The sequence below is a fragment of the Herpailurus yagouaroundi genome, unplaced genomic scaffold (assembly GCF_014898765.1).
Source record: "Herpailurus yagouaroundi ecotype Mexico unplaced genomic scaffold, PumYag 29, whole genome shotgun sequence".
NCBI lineage: Eukaryota > Metazoa > Chordata > Mammalia > Carnivora > Felidae > Herpailurus > Herpailurus yagouaroundi.
This window is the reverse complement of record NW_024412377.1, coordinates 104,394,387-104,408,560: the sequence shown is the minus strand read 5'-3', so window position 1 is coordinate 104,408,560 and position 14,174 is coordinate 104,394,387. Positions and strand designations below refer to the sequence as shown.

At 43.3% G+C, this 14,174-nt stretch overlaps 1 long non-coding RNA gene across 1 annotated transcript in view; it reads right to left on the bottom strand.

Annotated features, from left to right (window-relative positions):
• Nucleotides 1–241: 241 nt before the first annotated feature.
• The window catches only part of LOC121014949 (uncharacterized), a 115,417-nt gene continuing 101,484 nt past the window's right edge, over nt 242–14,174 (bottom strand). The window contains exon 4 of the long non-coding RNA XR_005783534.1: nt 242–691. This is a non-coding gene — a long non-coding RNA (uncharacterized LOC121014949). The remainder of the gene's footprint in view (nt 692–14,174) is intronic.

Sequence of the window (14,174 nt, the reverse complement as noted above, 5' to 3'; positions counted from 1 at the left end):
ATGACTGGGCCTGGAAATTCAAATGTTATGAGCAAAAACTACTAATATGATGTGGAGGATCGGATCCCACCCGCTCTTCCCCATTTATGTGAACAGATGACTTTGGCAGCAATTAAAAGCTAATGGCTTGCCAATGATGAGCTTTTCCGTCAAAAAGATAAATTAGAGACAATTTAGGACTTGTTTGGTTTTGACATCCACCCATTCCCTAGTGCCCACAATTAAAAACGGGCCAATCAAATCTCACATTCCTCATTTATTTAAACAAAAGTGGAAAATCACTGACCCACATACGGATTGACCTTTTTAACAGGTATGGAATCTGAAAAACTAGTGAGAGAAAAGTGCTTCTAACTCCACAACTCTTCTTTTCTACGCCACAGCCCATGATTACTAAGCTCACAGACTGTGTGGAGATGCTTCCATTAGAGTGTAGCTTAAAGAGCACTGAGCTAGGAGCCAGGAAACTCCATCTCTGGACCTCCATTTTGTCATCTATAAAATGAGAGTGTTTAATTACAGTGTGAGGTGCTGCTAAGGCAACTCAACCCATGTTTCCCCACCTAAAAAGAGGGGAGGAGCTTCTAAACTTTTCCAGAAGGGAACGATGGTGATGGAGCAGGAACAGGGGTATGGCACCAACAGAGAAGGACACAGCAGCCATTCTTGCTAAGAAGTTCTCTGGAAAACACTATGAAGAATGACATAGAATAAATAAAAAGTCAGTGAAATGACACACCTCCTAGCTCCCGATGGAGAGATGAAGAGAAACGTTGATGTTCTCCACAACTCTAAAATATCCAAGCTTTACAGCACAGATTCAACTTTCAAAGGACAGATAACCCTTGAACTATATGGGTATGAACTATGCAGGTCCATTTACATGCAGATTTTTACTGATAAATACAGTGCAGTTTATTATTAAGAGTGTTTTCTGTTCTTTATGATATTCTTCATAACATTTTCTTTCCTCTAGCTCACTTTATTATAAAACAGTATATAACACACATAACATACCCATATGTGTTAATCAACTGCTTCTGTTATCAGTAACACTTCTGGTCAACTATGGGCTACTGGTAGTAAAATTTTTAAGGAATCAAAAGATTTTTTTACTGTGCCAGGGGTAGGCACCCTTAACCCCTGTGTTGTTCGAGGGCCACATATATATATTTATTTTTTTAGGTTTATTTATTTATTTTGAGAGAGAGAGAGACAGCATGCCCATGCACACATACAAGTGAGGGAGGGATAGAGGGGGTGGAGAGAGAATCTCAAGCAAGCTTTGTGCTGTCAGTGTGGAGCCTATTGCAGGGCTCAATCCCCTGAACCGTGAAATCACGGCCTGAGCTGAAACCAAGAGTCGGATGCTCAACCCACTGGGCCACCAAGGTGCCCCATGAGTATTTTCAAAATCATTTCAAATTTGTCAACACTTTAAGCATCCTTCTTAATATGTAATAAATTTTAGAGTCTTCTTTTAGAGTCTGTATGTCAGAGCACAATGCCACCCTTAGTGTTTTATTTCAGAGAGTGTTCCGTCTCTGAAAACTCCAACATTACAAGGACTGTGGGGCTTAAGGATTGTATTTGACAATTTCTTCTATCAGCTTCATGCTCATACAGACCCACTATTTTCTTTTGCCAATTCCACACCCTGTACCAGAAAAGAAAAAAGCAGAAAGTTAAAAGTTCGAGGGAGAGTCAACTTTAGCAAATTCCCTCTTCTCTTCTCTCAACAAATGCACAAAGACAAGACACATATAGAAGCATCACCAGTATATGCCTGAGCTCAAGCTGTCAGTCACATTGCAACAATGATTATGCCAATTGTCATCATACATTATTTTGTTCCCGTTGTAGTGAAATTAATACAGGGCAGAGGTTCTCAAACTTGAGTGTGCATAGAACCACCTGGAAGATGTTAAACCACAGACTGCTACTGTCCCCCTGTTTCTGATGCAGTCTAGGATGGAGCCTGAGAACTTGCATGTTTCATAGGTTCCCAGGTACCTCTGATGTTGGTGGTCCAGAAACCACATTCTGAGTATCACGGTTGTGGGCAAATCCCTGAGCATCCAGGAAGGTGGAGCCTACTCGTCCCTGGCATCAAAAGAAGTCAGAGAAGGAAATCTGGGTTCGTTTTATTTCTTCCTTAAATTCAGATCCAATTAACATTTACTGAGTTATGCAAGGCAGTGGATTAAATGCTTTCAACTTTTAATTCTCACGACCACTGCTATTGCTACTGTCATCCTTGTTTTCTTTCTTTTAAATGTTTGCTTATTTATATTGAGAGAGAGAGAAGCATGCATGTGAATAGGGGAGGGGCAGAGAGAGAGAGAGAGAGAGAGAGAGAGAGAGAATCCCAAGCGGACTCTATGCTTTCAGCGCAGAGCTCAACTCAGGACTCGATCCCACGAACCGTGAGATCAGGACCTGAGCTGAAATCAAGAGCCAGATGCTCAGCCGACTGAACCACCCAGGTGCCCCTGTCAGCCTCATTTTAAAAAGAAGCAAACTGGGGCGCCTGGGCGGCTCAGTTGATTGAGCATCCAACTCTCGGTTTCAGCTCAACTCGTGATCTCATGTTTTCCTGAGTTCGAGCCCCACACCGGGCTCTAAGCTGACAGTACGGAGCCTGCCTGGGTTTCTCTCTCCCTCTCTCTCTGCCCCTCCCCCTGCTGGTGCTGTCTCTGTCGATAAATAAATAAATAAATAAATAAATAAATAAATAAATAAGAGAAGCAAACTAAGACTGCAGAGAGATTGAGAAAGTTGCCCGAGACCACAGATCCAGCAAGAGGAAAAACCAGAATTCAAGTTCAGGTCCGCAGACTCTAAGTCTGTCCAGTGACCTCAGCGATGCTGTCAGTTCCCACTCTCTGGAAGCTGCCAAAGGCCTCTGAGCAGAGGTTGTGACTGGCATTGACAGAGGATGGGGAGGTACTGTGGGAACTGCAGAGGGAAGGGCGTTAAAGGAACTCTCTTCACATGCACATCTGGCTAAGTGGGCTGACAGACCAACTCCTTTCCCTGTACCTCAGCTCTGCCAACTGTGCAATGAAAGACCAAAATAGTTGCCACCTACCCCTCAGCTTGTTCCCAAGAATGAGATAAGAGCTCTCAGCTATTATGTAAGAAGCACTTTTCTTTCCAAACCCTCCACTTGCTGGATAGTCTGAAAGACTCCGAATCTTATAAAAGACGGGGTTCGCCCTTACTGGCTTGAACTGATTGCAATGGTCACCCGGCTCTCCCTTTCTGACCTCCATCCCCTCCCCTGGCCCTAAAATCAACAAGCTGGGAACTCAAAGTTCAAAGCATGCTTCCAAAATATGTGCATTTCAGAAACTCCATTTGTTCCTGCAGAGTACTTGACTGGAGAATTTTTCTGATAGCTCAGTTGGACACATTTTGAGGTGTTTCTCAGATTCCACTCTCACTCTGTACCTCACAGGCCCTGAAGGCATATGCTGTAGGCTCTGCCTGCTGAGTAACTGGCAGGAGGCCTGTCACACCTATTTTGTAAGCTGAGAAGGGCTGTATCAAGAGCCTCATCTTATAATTAAGACTCTTGTGGAGTTTAGTTGGTCTCATCTCATGAACAGAGAGAAATGCTCGGGTTCAGCATTAGTCAACGACCAAACATTGCAGAGAACACATAAGTGTTCCAGAGTCAAAGTGAGCAATAAAAGATTGATTTTCTTTTGTTTCCTTTTCTTGGCTTTGGGTCTCAGAAATATGGCCAGTTTCCCCTTTCCCCGACCTCTCCTTGTGGGTGTTTGTTTATTAATGCAGTGGAGTGACACCCAGAGAGCCCTACCCTTGCTCTGAAGTTCTGACTGTAACGGTAACAGTAGCAGGGGTGAAGTGTCACTGTGGTTATCTAATGATCAAGGACAGCATGCCTGAGAGAGGGAGAGCAGCCAGGTCTCCGGCTGTCACCACATGGTTCATTCTGCCTCTACTCTCACTGCCCTGCCAGTGACTAATTGATCTGTGAAAGCCCTTGGAGGTACTTTGAGTAAGAAAGACACATTATATCTGCTCACAACAAATCCTCAGAGGGAAAAAAACAAAAACAAAAAAAAAAAAAACGTGTCATGCACAATTTCCTCTGCTTGACTCTTTCTCCCATTCAGTTCCCTACTAAGTCTTCAGTACCCAAAGAATTAAGTAGATGGGGGGAAAAAAAATTCTTCTTGTGGTCAGTTCCCACCAAACAGAGATTGGCACATAAAAAAAGGAAACCAGAATCGATAGTAAAAATGAAGGAAAGAAAAGTAGGCAGTAAAGATGGAAAGTGGTTCTGTGGCCTTGGAGCCACTATATTTGAGACAATTACCAGATCTCAAAGTCAACATGTTCTCTTTCGACCACTGACCAGTAATGAGGATAAGTCATAAAAAAGGCAGAATCCTGTAGTGCAGCTTCCTGGCAACTTCATTTAACACACTACATTCTAATAGACTAAATTTTTACCTCCAGCAACCAATCGAATATTTCTATACATAGATTCAAAAGTGTTGTCGGTCTGTTGTAAATTCATCCTCCCAAATGTACCAAAGGGTTTATTTGAGATGTCTTGCTCCCCAACTGTGGATGCGACTTGCATTTTGGCTTTCTGATTCAGCTTCTGCCTATAGTGCATTTGCTTTTCAAAAAGAGTTTGCCAGGGCTGCAGAAAGAGTTGAAGGAATATTGATAAGAATACTGGGCTTTTATCAAAAGCTTCTTCTTGTAAGTGAACTTGGCCCAGACTCAGAGTTCTTCCCCTGTTGCTGACTGATCCCAAGGTACCCTTGGGTAAAAGCCAGTAAAGTCATTCTTGGGCCTTTTGCACATGCCTGTGTTAAGCACTTTGGACATCTGGGATAAGGAGGCTGTATTCATTCCTTTATTCACTCAGTCAGTATTTATTAGGTATCTGAAATGTGCCAGACTCACAAGTAGAACTTATTTTTTCATCACTAATTGTCACATATGGTCTGCAGAAATAACTGGTCCATTTTTCTTGAAACAGTATGCCACAAGACAGTGGATGGAAGATCTATTCTTCCCCCTTCTTCACAGCCTCTAAGGTAAGTTCCACAGGGGAAGAGTTCTGGAGCATTGAGCCAACTGCTAACTACATCAAATTGCTTTGGTAACACCTATTCCATTGGCTTAAATCTGATACAACACAGGATAACACATAGCTTTCCAGAACCACGCACACCCAGAACCCACGTAAGTGCAACCTCACTTAGGATATTTTCTAAAATACCTACCTATGCAGCAGAGAATTTTCTAAATGACTTTTAAAGACATTTGAAGGTTGGGGCGCCTGAATGGTTCAGTCAGCTGAGCGTCCAACTTCAGCTCAGGTCGTGATCTCACGGTTCGTAGGTTCGAGCTCCACATCGGGCTGCGTGCTGACAGCTCAGAGCCTGGAGCCTGCTTTGGATTCTATGTCTCCCTCTCTCTCTGCCCCTCCCATGCTCACTCTCTGTCTCTCTCTCCCTCAAAATAAATAAACATTTAAAAAAAAAAAAGATGAGGGGCGCCTGGGTGGTCAGTTGGTTGAGCGTCTGATTTTAACTCAGGTCGTGATCTCACAGTCCATGAGTTTGGGCCCCGCGTCCGGCTCTGTGCTGACAGCTTAGAGCCTAGAGCCTGCTTGGGATTCTGTGTCTCCCTCTCTCTCTGCCCCTCCCCTGCTCATGCTCTGTCTCTCTCTCTCTGTCAAAAATAAATAAACATTAAAAAAAAAAAAAAGACTAAAGACATGTGTAACTTATTCTCCCACTCATTTCTGGGCTCTCTCAATCACCAGAGGTAACCAAGCAGACTCAACATCAGAAACCCATCAAAATTATAGGGCTGGTCTTTTTAATCTTTTGAAAATTCAGTCAAATTGCCATCACTCTTGTTCCATAATGTGGGCAAGTATTTCTTGTCCAGCTTCACAGGATTCAAATCTATTTATTGCTATATAGACAAAATAATACAAGTATAATAAAAAGAAGTTGCATTTGAAGAGCCCTTACTGGTTTATAAAACATGATATAGTTAACAAAAGCATTTTCTCATTTAATCACAGCACTTTAACATTCACTGAACAAACACTTATTAACCCCTTAATAGATTTCCCTGGTGCCTAGCAGAACACGTGGTGGATGAAAAATAAGACAGGGTCTCTGCCCTCAAGAAATCCAGAGTCTACTGGGTAAGAAAGACAAGTCAACAATAACTATAGTACGATATAAGGGCAATAGAGAAATATATTATAAAATATTTATATTTTATAAATATAAAAATAGAAGCAAGATAACAGACATTAAGTATTCAACATTAAAAATGGTATTTAGAGGGGCGCCTGGGTGGCGCACTCGGTTAAGTGGCCGACTTCAGCCAGGTCACGATCTCGCGGTCTGTGAGTTCGAGCCCCGCATCAGGCTCTGGGCTGATGGCTCAGAGCCTGGAGCCTGTTTCTGATTCTGTGTCTCCCTCTCTCTCTGCTCCTCCCCCGTTCATGCTCTGTCTCTCTCTGTCCCAAAAATAAATAAACGTTGAAAAAAAAAATTTTTTTTTTAAAAAAAATAAAAAATAAAAATGGTATTTAGAGGAGCTTGGCTTACTTATAAATTCCTAGACATCAGAGATATCTAGGTATATGTGCATAGATAGGAACACAATAAAATATTTTTGACGGTAGTGCACAACAAGGGGTGGAAGCTATTCCGGCAGAAGAGCTGGAGGTGCTAGAGACGGTGATGGTGGTGGATTTTGGAAGAGTTGGGCATTTCTTGGTTAATCAGAACTGATGCCCTTTCCTCTTATGCCACTGATACCCAGCCAGCCCTGAGACATCTCTCTTCATAGCCCAACAGTCCAGTGGTTCACCGTAGAACTAATATACACGCAACCATAGCAACAGCCACCACAAAATTATTAGCGGTGACTGATTATTTGCTAACAGAGCATGTGCGGAAGAACTCACAGCCAGTGGCCCCTTAGAAATGTATCTGAATGTCAAGAAAGCAAAAAAAAAAAAGAAGCCCTCTACTCAAGCCTGCTTTTGATTAGTTGAGCACCATGTGCATGAACAGAAGAGGCAACGATAATTTTGAGGAGGGTGAGAAAGGCAGGCAGGGAGGAAGAAACCAAACACGAATTGAAAGCAGATGACACAAAGCCCCTGGCTCATGTAGCTCCACAAGAATGAGTATTAAGTAAGTTTCTTGCAGAAGGACAACTATCAGAAAGAGAAAAAAAAAAAAAGTGGTGGTAATAAATCCTAACAAAAGCCAACAAAAGAAAATGTTGGACAATTTGTTGGACAAATATTCAGTAAGGCCGATCCACCTCACCGCGTTGTTGTAAAGAACGGCTAATAAAAAAAATTGTCAAGGACACTACAAACATAGAAGAACTAACCAATAATAAGAACATTAATAATAAGGGAGGGTCTAGGAATGAAACCAGTTCCATTAAGACCAAAGATGTTGAGCAACCAGCACAGAAATAAAGAAAACAGATATGACCGCCTGGAGGCGATCCAAACAAACAAGAACCAAAATATTTTTTGCTCTTAATTTTTAAAAAGAAGACAACTTTACAGGGTATAAGACTATAAATAAATATTGGTCAATGGGCTCTTGCTTTCCCCAGAGGCAGCTCCCTTTGAAATGACTTCCTGGACAGAGGGCATAAGGGAGTTGAAGGCTCCTACTCTCCTCCCTAGAGCTCATGGTCCAGGACAGGAAGGCTTCCCTCCCCAGTCTTCACAATTTGGGATTGGAAAAAACACTGGAAGGAATCCAAAGCTGTGGTTCATTTCATTCTTTCATTTCCTGCCTTTGCCAAATGCTTAACAATTACAAACAAATGTTGTCTTCACAAATACTTTCTTCTAGATGAACATTCTGCTCATCTTGGTTGCTTATGTGTATGTGACTTGCGAAACACTTTCTAAATCCTCAAGGTGACAGGATTTCCACGTAACGATAATGATTATTTAATGTCATCATCACAATAGGCTGCTGCTGGGCAAATGAAATGCTTGCTGGGTCTAAAGCATTCACTCAAGTGAGGTAAATTAACACTTTCAGGGTACCAGATTTCCCATTGGGACGCTAAAGAAGGTAATTCATTACCCAGGCATTCTCCACCCTCAACACTGCTGTCTAGCAGCAAGTTCTTCACTTGCTTAGCTGTCAGACTTCTCAGCCAGTGTGGGGAAGTCCAAGAGAGATAAGAATATGCTGAGAAGGTCCAGGCTGGGTGGATATTTTTAGTCATCTGAAGACAGTTCCGGGTGATAATAGTCCTCATAATGTAACCCACATGAATGTGGCCCATCTCACCTTTCAAAGCACTTTTATGGCATAAATCATCCCCTTTGATCCTCACAATAATCCGTGAGGTATGCAAAGCAGGTATTATTATAGTTAGCACCTGGCTATGGCAGCAACAAAGGCACAGACAAATGGCATGGAGTAAGCCTAGAAGACATAGGGAAGCAAGAAAGGGGATACCAGGAAGAGGGGCTAAACCCCAAAACCAGTAGCATCAAAAGCATTGGGTGTCTGGGAACAGGACACACAGTTGCACGTGGATGGAGAAATGTGAACAGGCTCAGGTGTCTTAATGGGTAGACTAGATTTAAAAGATGACTATTTCTAAGACCAAAATCAAGAAAGATGGTAACTAAAAGGAACCAAGCAGGTCTGCTATTTGCCAGGTGTCTTCCTGTAAGATATTAACAGGTTTCATCTTCACAACTAATCGATGCAACATAGATATTATGAACCCATTCTTTACAGATGAGAAAACTGAGGCTCGCTCAGAAGAGTGATGTTATCTGCCCAAGGCATCATATCTGCTAACTGGAGAAGATGAGATTCAGGGTCTAGGAGAAGGACAAAGCAACAGAGGGCTGGGGGCTCTCAACAGGAATGACTAGCAATCAATTTAGGGCAGCAACCATAAGAGTATCAAGAAACGAGTTTAAGAATAAGGAACAAGGGCCTCCAGAGCCCTGGATTCTTTGTGTACTGCCTGCCCTGGAGGTGTAGCAGAGGCTGGGCTCACACTACCTGCTGAGGAGCCACGTCTGACTGAGTTGGGAGAGGCGGAGTAACAAGCGAGATGATTCCTGGCACTTATCCCCCTTTTACAGGTGAGGAAACTAAGTCCAGAGAGGGAAAGTCCCAAAGAAGTGGGAGAGAAGTTGCTTTTCATCTGCCAGAGCAAGAGGAAGGAGAGTAGCTGAAAACACACAAGTCTGGGAGGATCATGAAGGCTGGCAAGAAACCTGCCGCTGGTGACAAAGCCCAACATGATGGAAGAAAGTAGAATGGTCAGAGCCCAAGGAACAAAATCAGGACTTGAGGTAGTGGGAAGGAATATTCTATCACTTCCGTGTTGTAGTACATTGGACAAGATGCTTCTCTGAGTTTCACCTGTAAAATGGAGTGATTCTGTGAGAATTAAACACTTATAAAATTCTGAGCACTATTCTTAAGCATTTGAAAGAAGTTTTGATGTTGAGATAGACAGAATGGTCTCTGGGGACGTTAACACAACAGACAAGGGTAGCATGTGGATTTGGAATGATCTCCTTCTTGGCATTTAGTAAAAAAATCTTATTTAAAATTCAGTGGGGCACCTGGGTGGCTCAGTTGGTTAGGCAACCGACTTCGGCTCGGGTCATGATCTCGCAGTTTGTGAGTTCGAGCCCCGCGTCGGGCTCTGTGCTGACAGCTCGGAGCCTGGAGCCTGCGTCGGATTCTGTGTCTCACTCTCTCTCTGCCCCCTCCCCTGCTCACACTCTGTGTCTCTGTCTCTCAATAATAAATAAACATTCAAAAAAAAATTCAAAAGATTGTTCTCCAATCCTCATGAATTCAACCTATGTCATAAGCAAGACTTTTGATACTAGAAAGGTCACTTCCGTGACCTTTCACTTCCACAAGACTTATATAACATGTCTCTTCTGACAAACTATGAACCATTCTGCTTTAAACAAAGAAGATTCCTCCTGGAGGGAGAATTAATCAAGGGCAATAACATTCTCCCTGACCCTTATTAGCACGTAAGGGTTATATCCAGTAATAGTGCATGAAGACTTCAACCAAACTGCCTACAGCTTCTCTAATTGATGTGCCCAAGAGAGCCCATATTCATGTCTGCAGTGACTCCAGGCAGCAAAAATAGCCATTCCCAAGGAGCCATTGTGGCCATTGTGAGCAGTGTCATTTGTACAATTAACTACAAAGGTGCTTGGAAATTTTCACTTTACAGGTCTGGAATAATTCAGAGAATCTTACAGTTAGCAAGAGCCTTGTAGGCCCCTGATCTAACCCCCAACTCTAACCCCCCCCCCCCCCCATCAGTTAGCTCCTCCCAGAGGTCTTTATACAGACCTGGGTTTGGGGAAATTATTTCTAGGAAGTGCCCACAGGACTCTTGGATATAAATTCACTAGTGCCAGGAGCCACTAAATGACTCATTCAAAATGTCTCCAGTCTCTCTAATCCTCTTTATTCTGTTATTATTTTTGAACGTCCATAGTTTACAATACTGTTTTCTTACACAACCTGCCAGAGCCACCACAAGCCTTCTGAACAGTCACGACACCACACATCCTCTTCCCCCTCCCCCCACCCCCAGGCCCCTCCACAGGCCACAGCACCAGCTCAGCTTCCAAGCACAAACCCAACGTGAGCCGAAGACACTGGCCACAGAGATGACCTCTCCTCCCGGCCCTCCCCATTTGCCGAGTGAAGACAGGGCCAGACCAGCCAGACCTGCATCTGGCCCTGGCCCTGCCCGTCAGCCCCATCACCCCATCTGGCGGCACCATTCCATCACAGGGCATTGCAAGTGGACATCAGTTTACTTTAGATCTGACAAGGAAGGCCGCCTGACTGCCACCAGCTGGGGGCAAAAGGAGGACCCCAGCAGTTACGAGCGGCCTGCAGGAAAGCCCAAGAACCTGAAAAGGGCTACAGAATGAAACTTTTGACCTCCCCACTTTGCAGTTGCATGTGTGATGCGTGGTGCTTCTGCCACGGAGTTAGGTGGGCCTGTGTGGAGCTGTCAAAGTGGGAAGCAAACCCTGGGCTCCAACTGCATCGCATAGGTTAGCCAGGAAAATGTCACTAACAACAACACAGTGGAATTGAAGATTCCAGGTCAGCACAAACTATTTAAATCAGAGTCAGAGCTTGCTCCTCAGTGAGTATTATCTTGCTGTATCTCAAGAGTAGGATAAGGCTTAGTTAACATTTGCTTCAGGTGACTTAGGCGTCACTGAAGTGGAGAAGGGGGGAAACCCACCCAGCTATCTCTACCTAAATGCCCCAAAGCAGCCACCGTTTGCCTCAGCTTAATTCACAACAGCAGTAGTGTTTTTTTCTTCTTTTCATGATGAGTGGTTCCCCACATGAGAAACAGGGAGAAAGGCCTATAAAGGCTGAGGCCACCAGGGATGCGAGAACCCTGCAACAGAAACCATCCCCCAGAATTTCACCACAAATGAGAAGTGTTTTTCAGAACACAACCTTGCAAGAAGCTGTATAGGACCTCAAGTTTGCAGGGAACCGGAAGGCTTGTCTGGAGCTCTCCCCGGGGGGGAATGAGCAGCTGGCTAACTTGGTAACTAGCAGTTCTCTCCTGCCCCCCAGTGCCCTTGGCTGCCCAAAGTCCCCACTGGGCCCCAGACTCCAGATCTTTCCTCCAAATCACCTTCTTCTGTGTCGTATTCCCTCAGGGCAAAGCACTGTATTTTCCAAGGTAACACCTAGCTAATCTAATATAATCTAATCTAAAAGAGTTAGTGAGTATTATTGGATTAATGTGCTATTACTCCTAGAAAATACAATTTGCATTCTGGAGACACACAGCCTTAAACTAAAGGAGTGGGAATTCCCATTACCCCAGCAAGCTAGGGACAGAGGCGATTTTTGCAATGGCTGGGAACTCGAAGACCAGATTTAAAAATGGAAAACAGCCCTGCCTATTCCTACAGCTGGGACGGTTTTGAGTTCCATTGTTTGAAAGTAAACAATCTTTGGCTCCATGTAATCTCTCTCTAACTTTTCCCCACCTCCTCAGTATTGATGTGTTCAGAGGCCCCAGGCTTTCTTTCCACCTCAGATAATAACAATGTTTGCTAATGCCTGGGCTGTGTACTTCATCAGTTGGGATTTTAGTACTTCCCTAAAAGGAGAAAAAAATACTACCTCCCCAATTATTTAAAGTATTCACGCCTTACATTTAATTCTTTTTATTTGGGTTTATTTTTGGTCAAAATAAGCCTCTTCAGAGATATGCAAGAATTCTTAGAAAAAAAGAGCTGTATATGTACTACATGTCCGTATAATACAGTATATGTTCCACAGGTCTATGTATATATGTATATATGCTACATGTCTATATAATATGTTCTTTTTTTTTTTTATTTTTTTTTGTTTTGTTTTTGAGGTACAGAGAATCCCAAGCAGGCTCCACGCTGTCAGTATAGAGCCGGACAAGGGGCTCAATCCCATGAACCATGAGATCATGACCTGAACCCATATCAAAAGTCAGACACTTAGCCAACTGGCTCCACTATATATGTTCTAAACTAATTATACACATTGTCTCACTGCTCATAACAACCCTGTGAACTAGAAGCTATTATCCCCAATTTTCAAATAAGAAAACTAAGATGCTGAGTCCAATAAATTAGCCAAGATGGTTGAAAATGATGAAGAAAAGAATCCAAAGCTCTGAGTCCAAAGCTTTCCCTCTTAATCACTATTTTCTCTTACCAGATATGTGTGGGAGGGGGTAGGGGAGAAGCAACAACATTTCTACTACCTTGAGCTTTTCTACCTTGCAGTAGTGAGTCAGACATTTTCAAAGTATGGTCCCCAAACAAGCAGCATCAGCATCCCCCAAGAAACTTGTTAAAAACTGCAAAATCTGGGGCCCACTCCAGACCTAAAGAATCAGAAACTCTGGGGGCAGGGCCCAGCAATTTAACAAGCACTGCACATCATTCTAATGCACACTCGGGTTTGAGAACCATTGAACTAAGCCATCAATGTAGAATCTTGAAGTTTGAGGAATGGGTCAGCAGTAACTCCTTTTTAATACCTAATCCTTGAATAATTCCTTTTCAATTAGAAACTTTCACATGATTTTATTATAACTCTACAGAGATGTGAACAAATGAACATTACTGGCACATGCTCGGCAGGTGTGTAAAACTGTAAATGGAAATGAGGTAATCAGTGCAAAAAAAATAGTTTCTCTAAATCCTATAAGATAGTCTAATAAGACTGAGTTTAATTTTTTTAATGTTTATTTATTTTTGGGAAAGAGAGAAACAGAGTACGAGAGAGGGAGGGGCCAAGAGAGAGGGAGACACAGAATCTGAGGCCTGTTCTAGGCTCTGAGCTGTCAGCACAGAGCCTGATGTGGGGCTCAAACTCAGTAACCACGAGATCATGACCTGAGTAGAAGTCAGACGCTTAATCGACTAAATCACCCAGGCACCCCTAAAAACACTGAGTTTAAAAGCAGTTTAATGAGTACTCGTAAGTTCCAAAAGGGGGGGATGTTTATCTACATTGGCTATACCGAGTCAGATCCCATTAGTCTGCTCCCTACTTATACCAAATTACATGGAACACCAAGAAAAGCACCTATTGGCCTCATTTGACTAACATCTATAAACAGCTTGCCTCACCCTTACTCTTCACTCTGTGCTGCTTCTTTCTTACACCAAAATCAGACTGAGAGACCAGCTTTGGCCTGGGAAAAGCCCACCAGTCTGAGGCCTTCCGATAGGTGGAAAACCTCTGGCTGGCGGACAGGAACAGCCCAGCACACAGGCGCTCCATGCACACCACTGCTTAATGACCTGGGCCTCAGAATAGGCCATTTTCCAGGAAGTAAGTTCTATACTCAATTTCTCAGACCCCATGAGTCTTCTGTTTCCTTGGAACTTATTCAGTATTAGCTTAGGTGTGCCTTAATAAAATAGGAAATGCATGGACATCAGTATATCTGAAAAAGAAATGATTTGCATCGACTCTCAAACTGAGCCAAAAGTCAGAAGTAGAGGGGGAACTTCCTCCCTGGGGCTGAGTCAGTGGCCTCAACCTTCTCAGACTGGGGTTAAACAGTTCATGCCC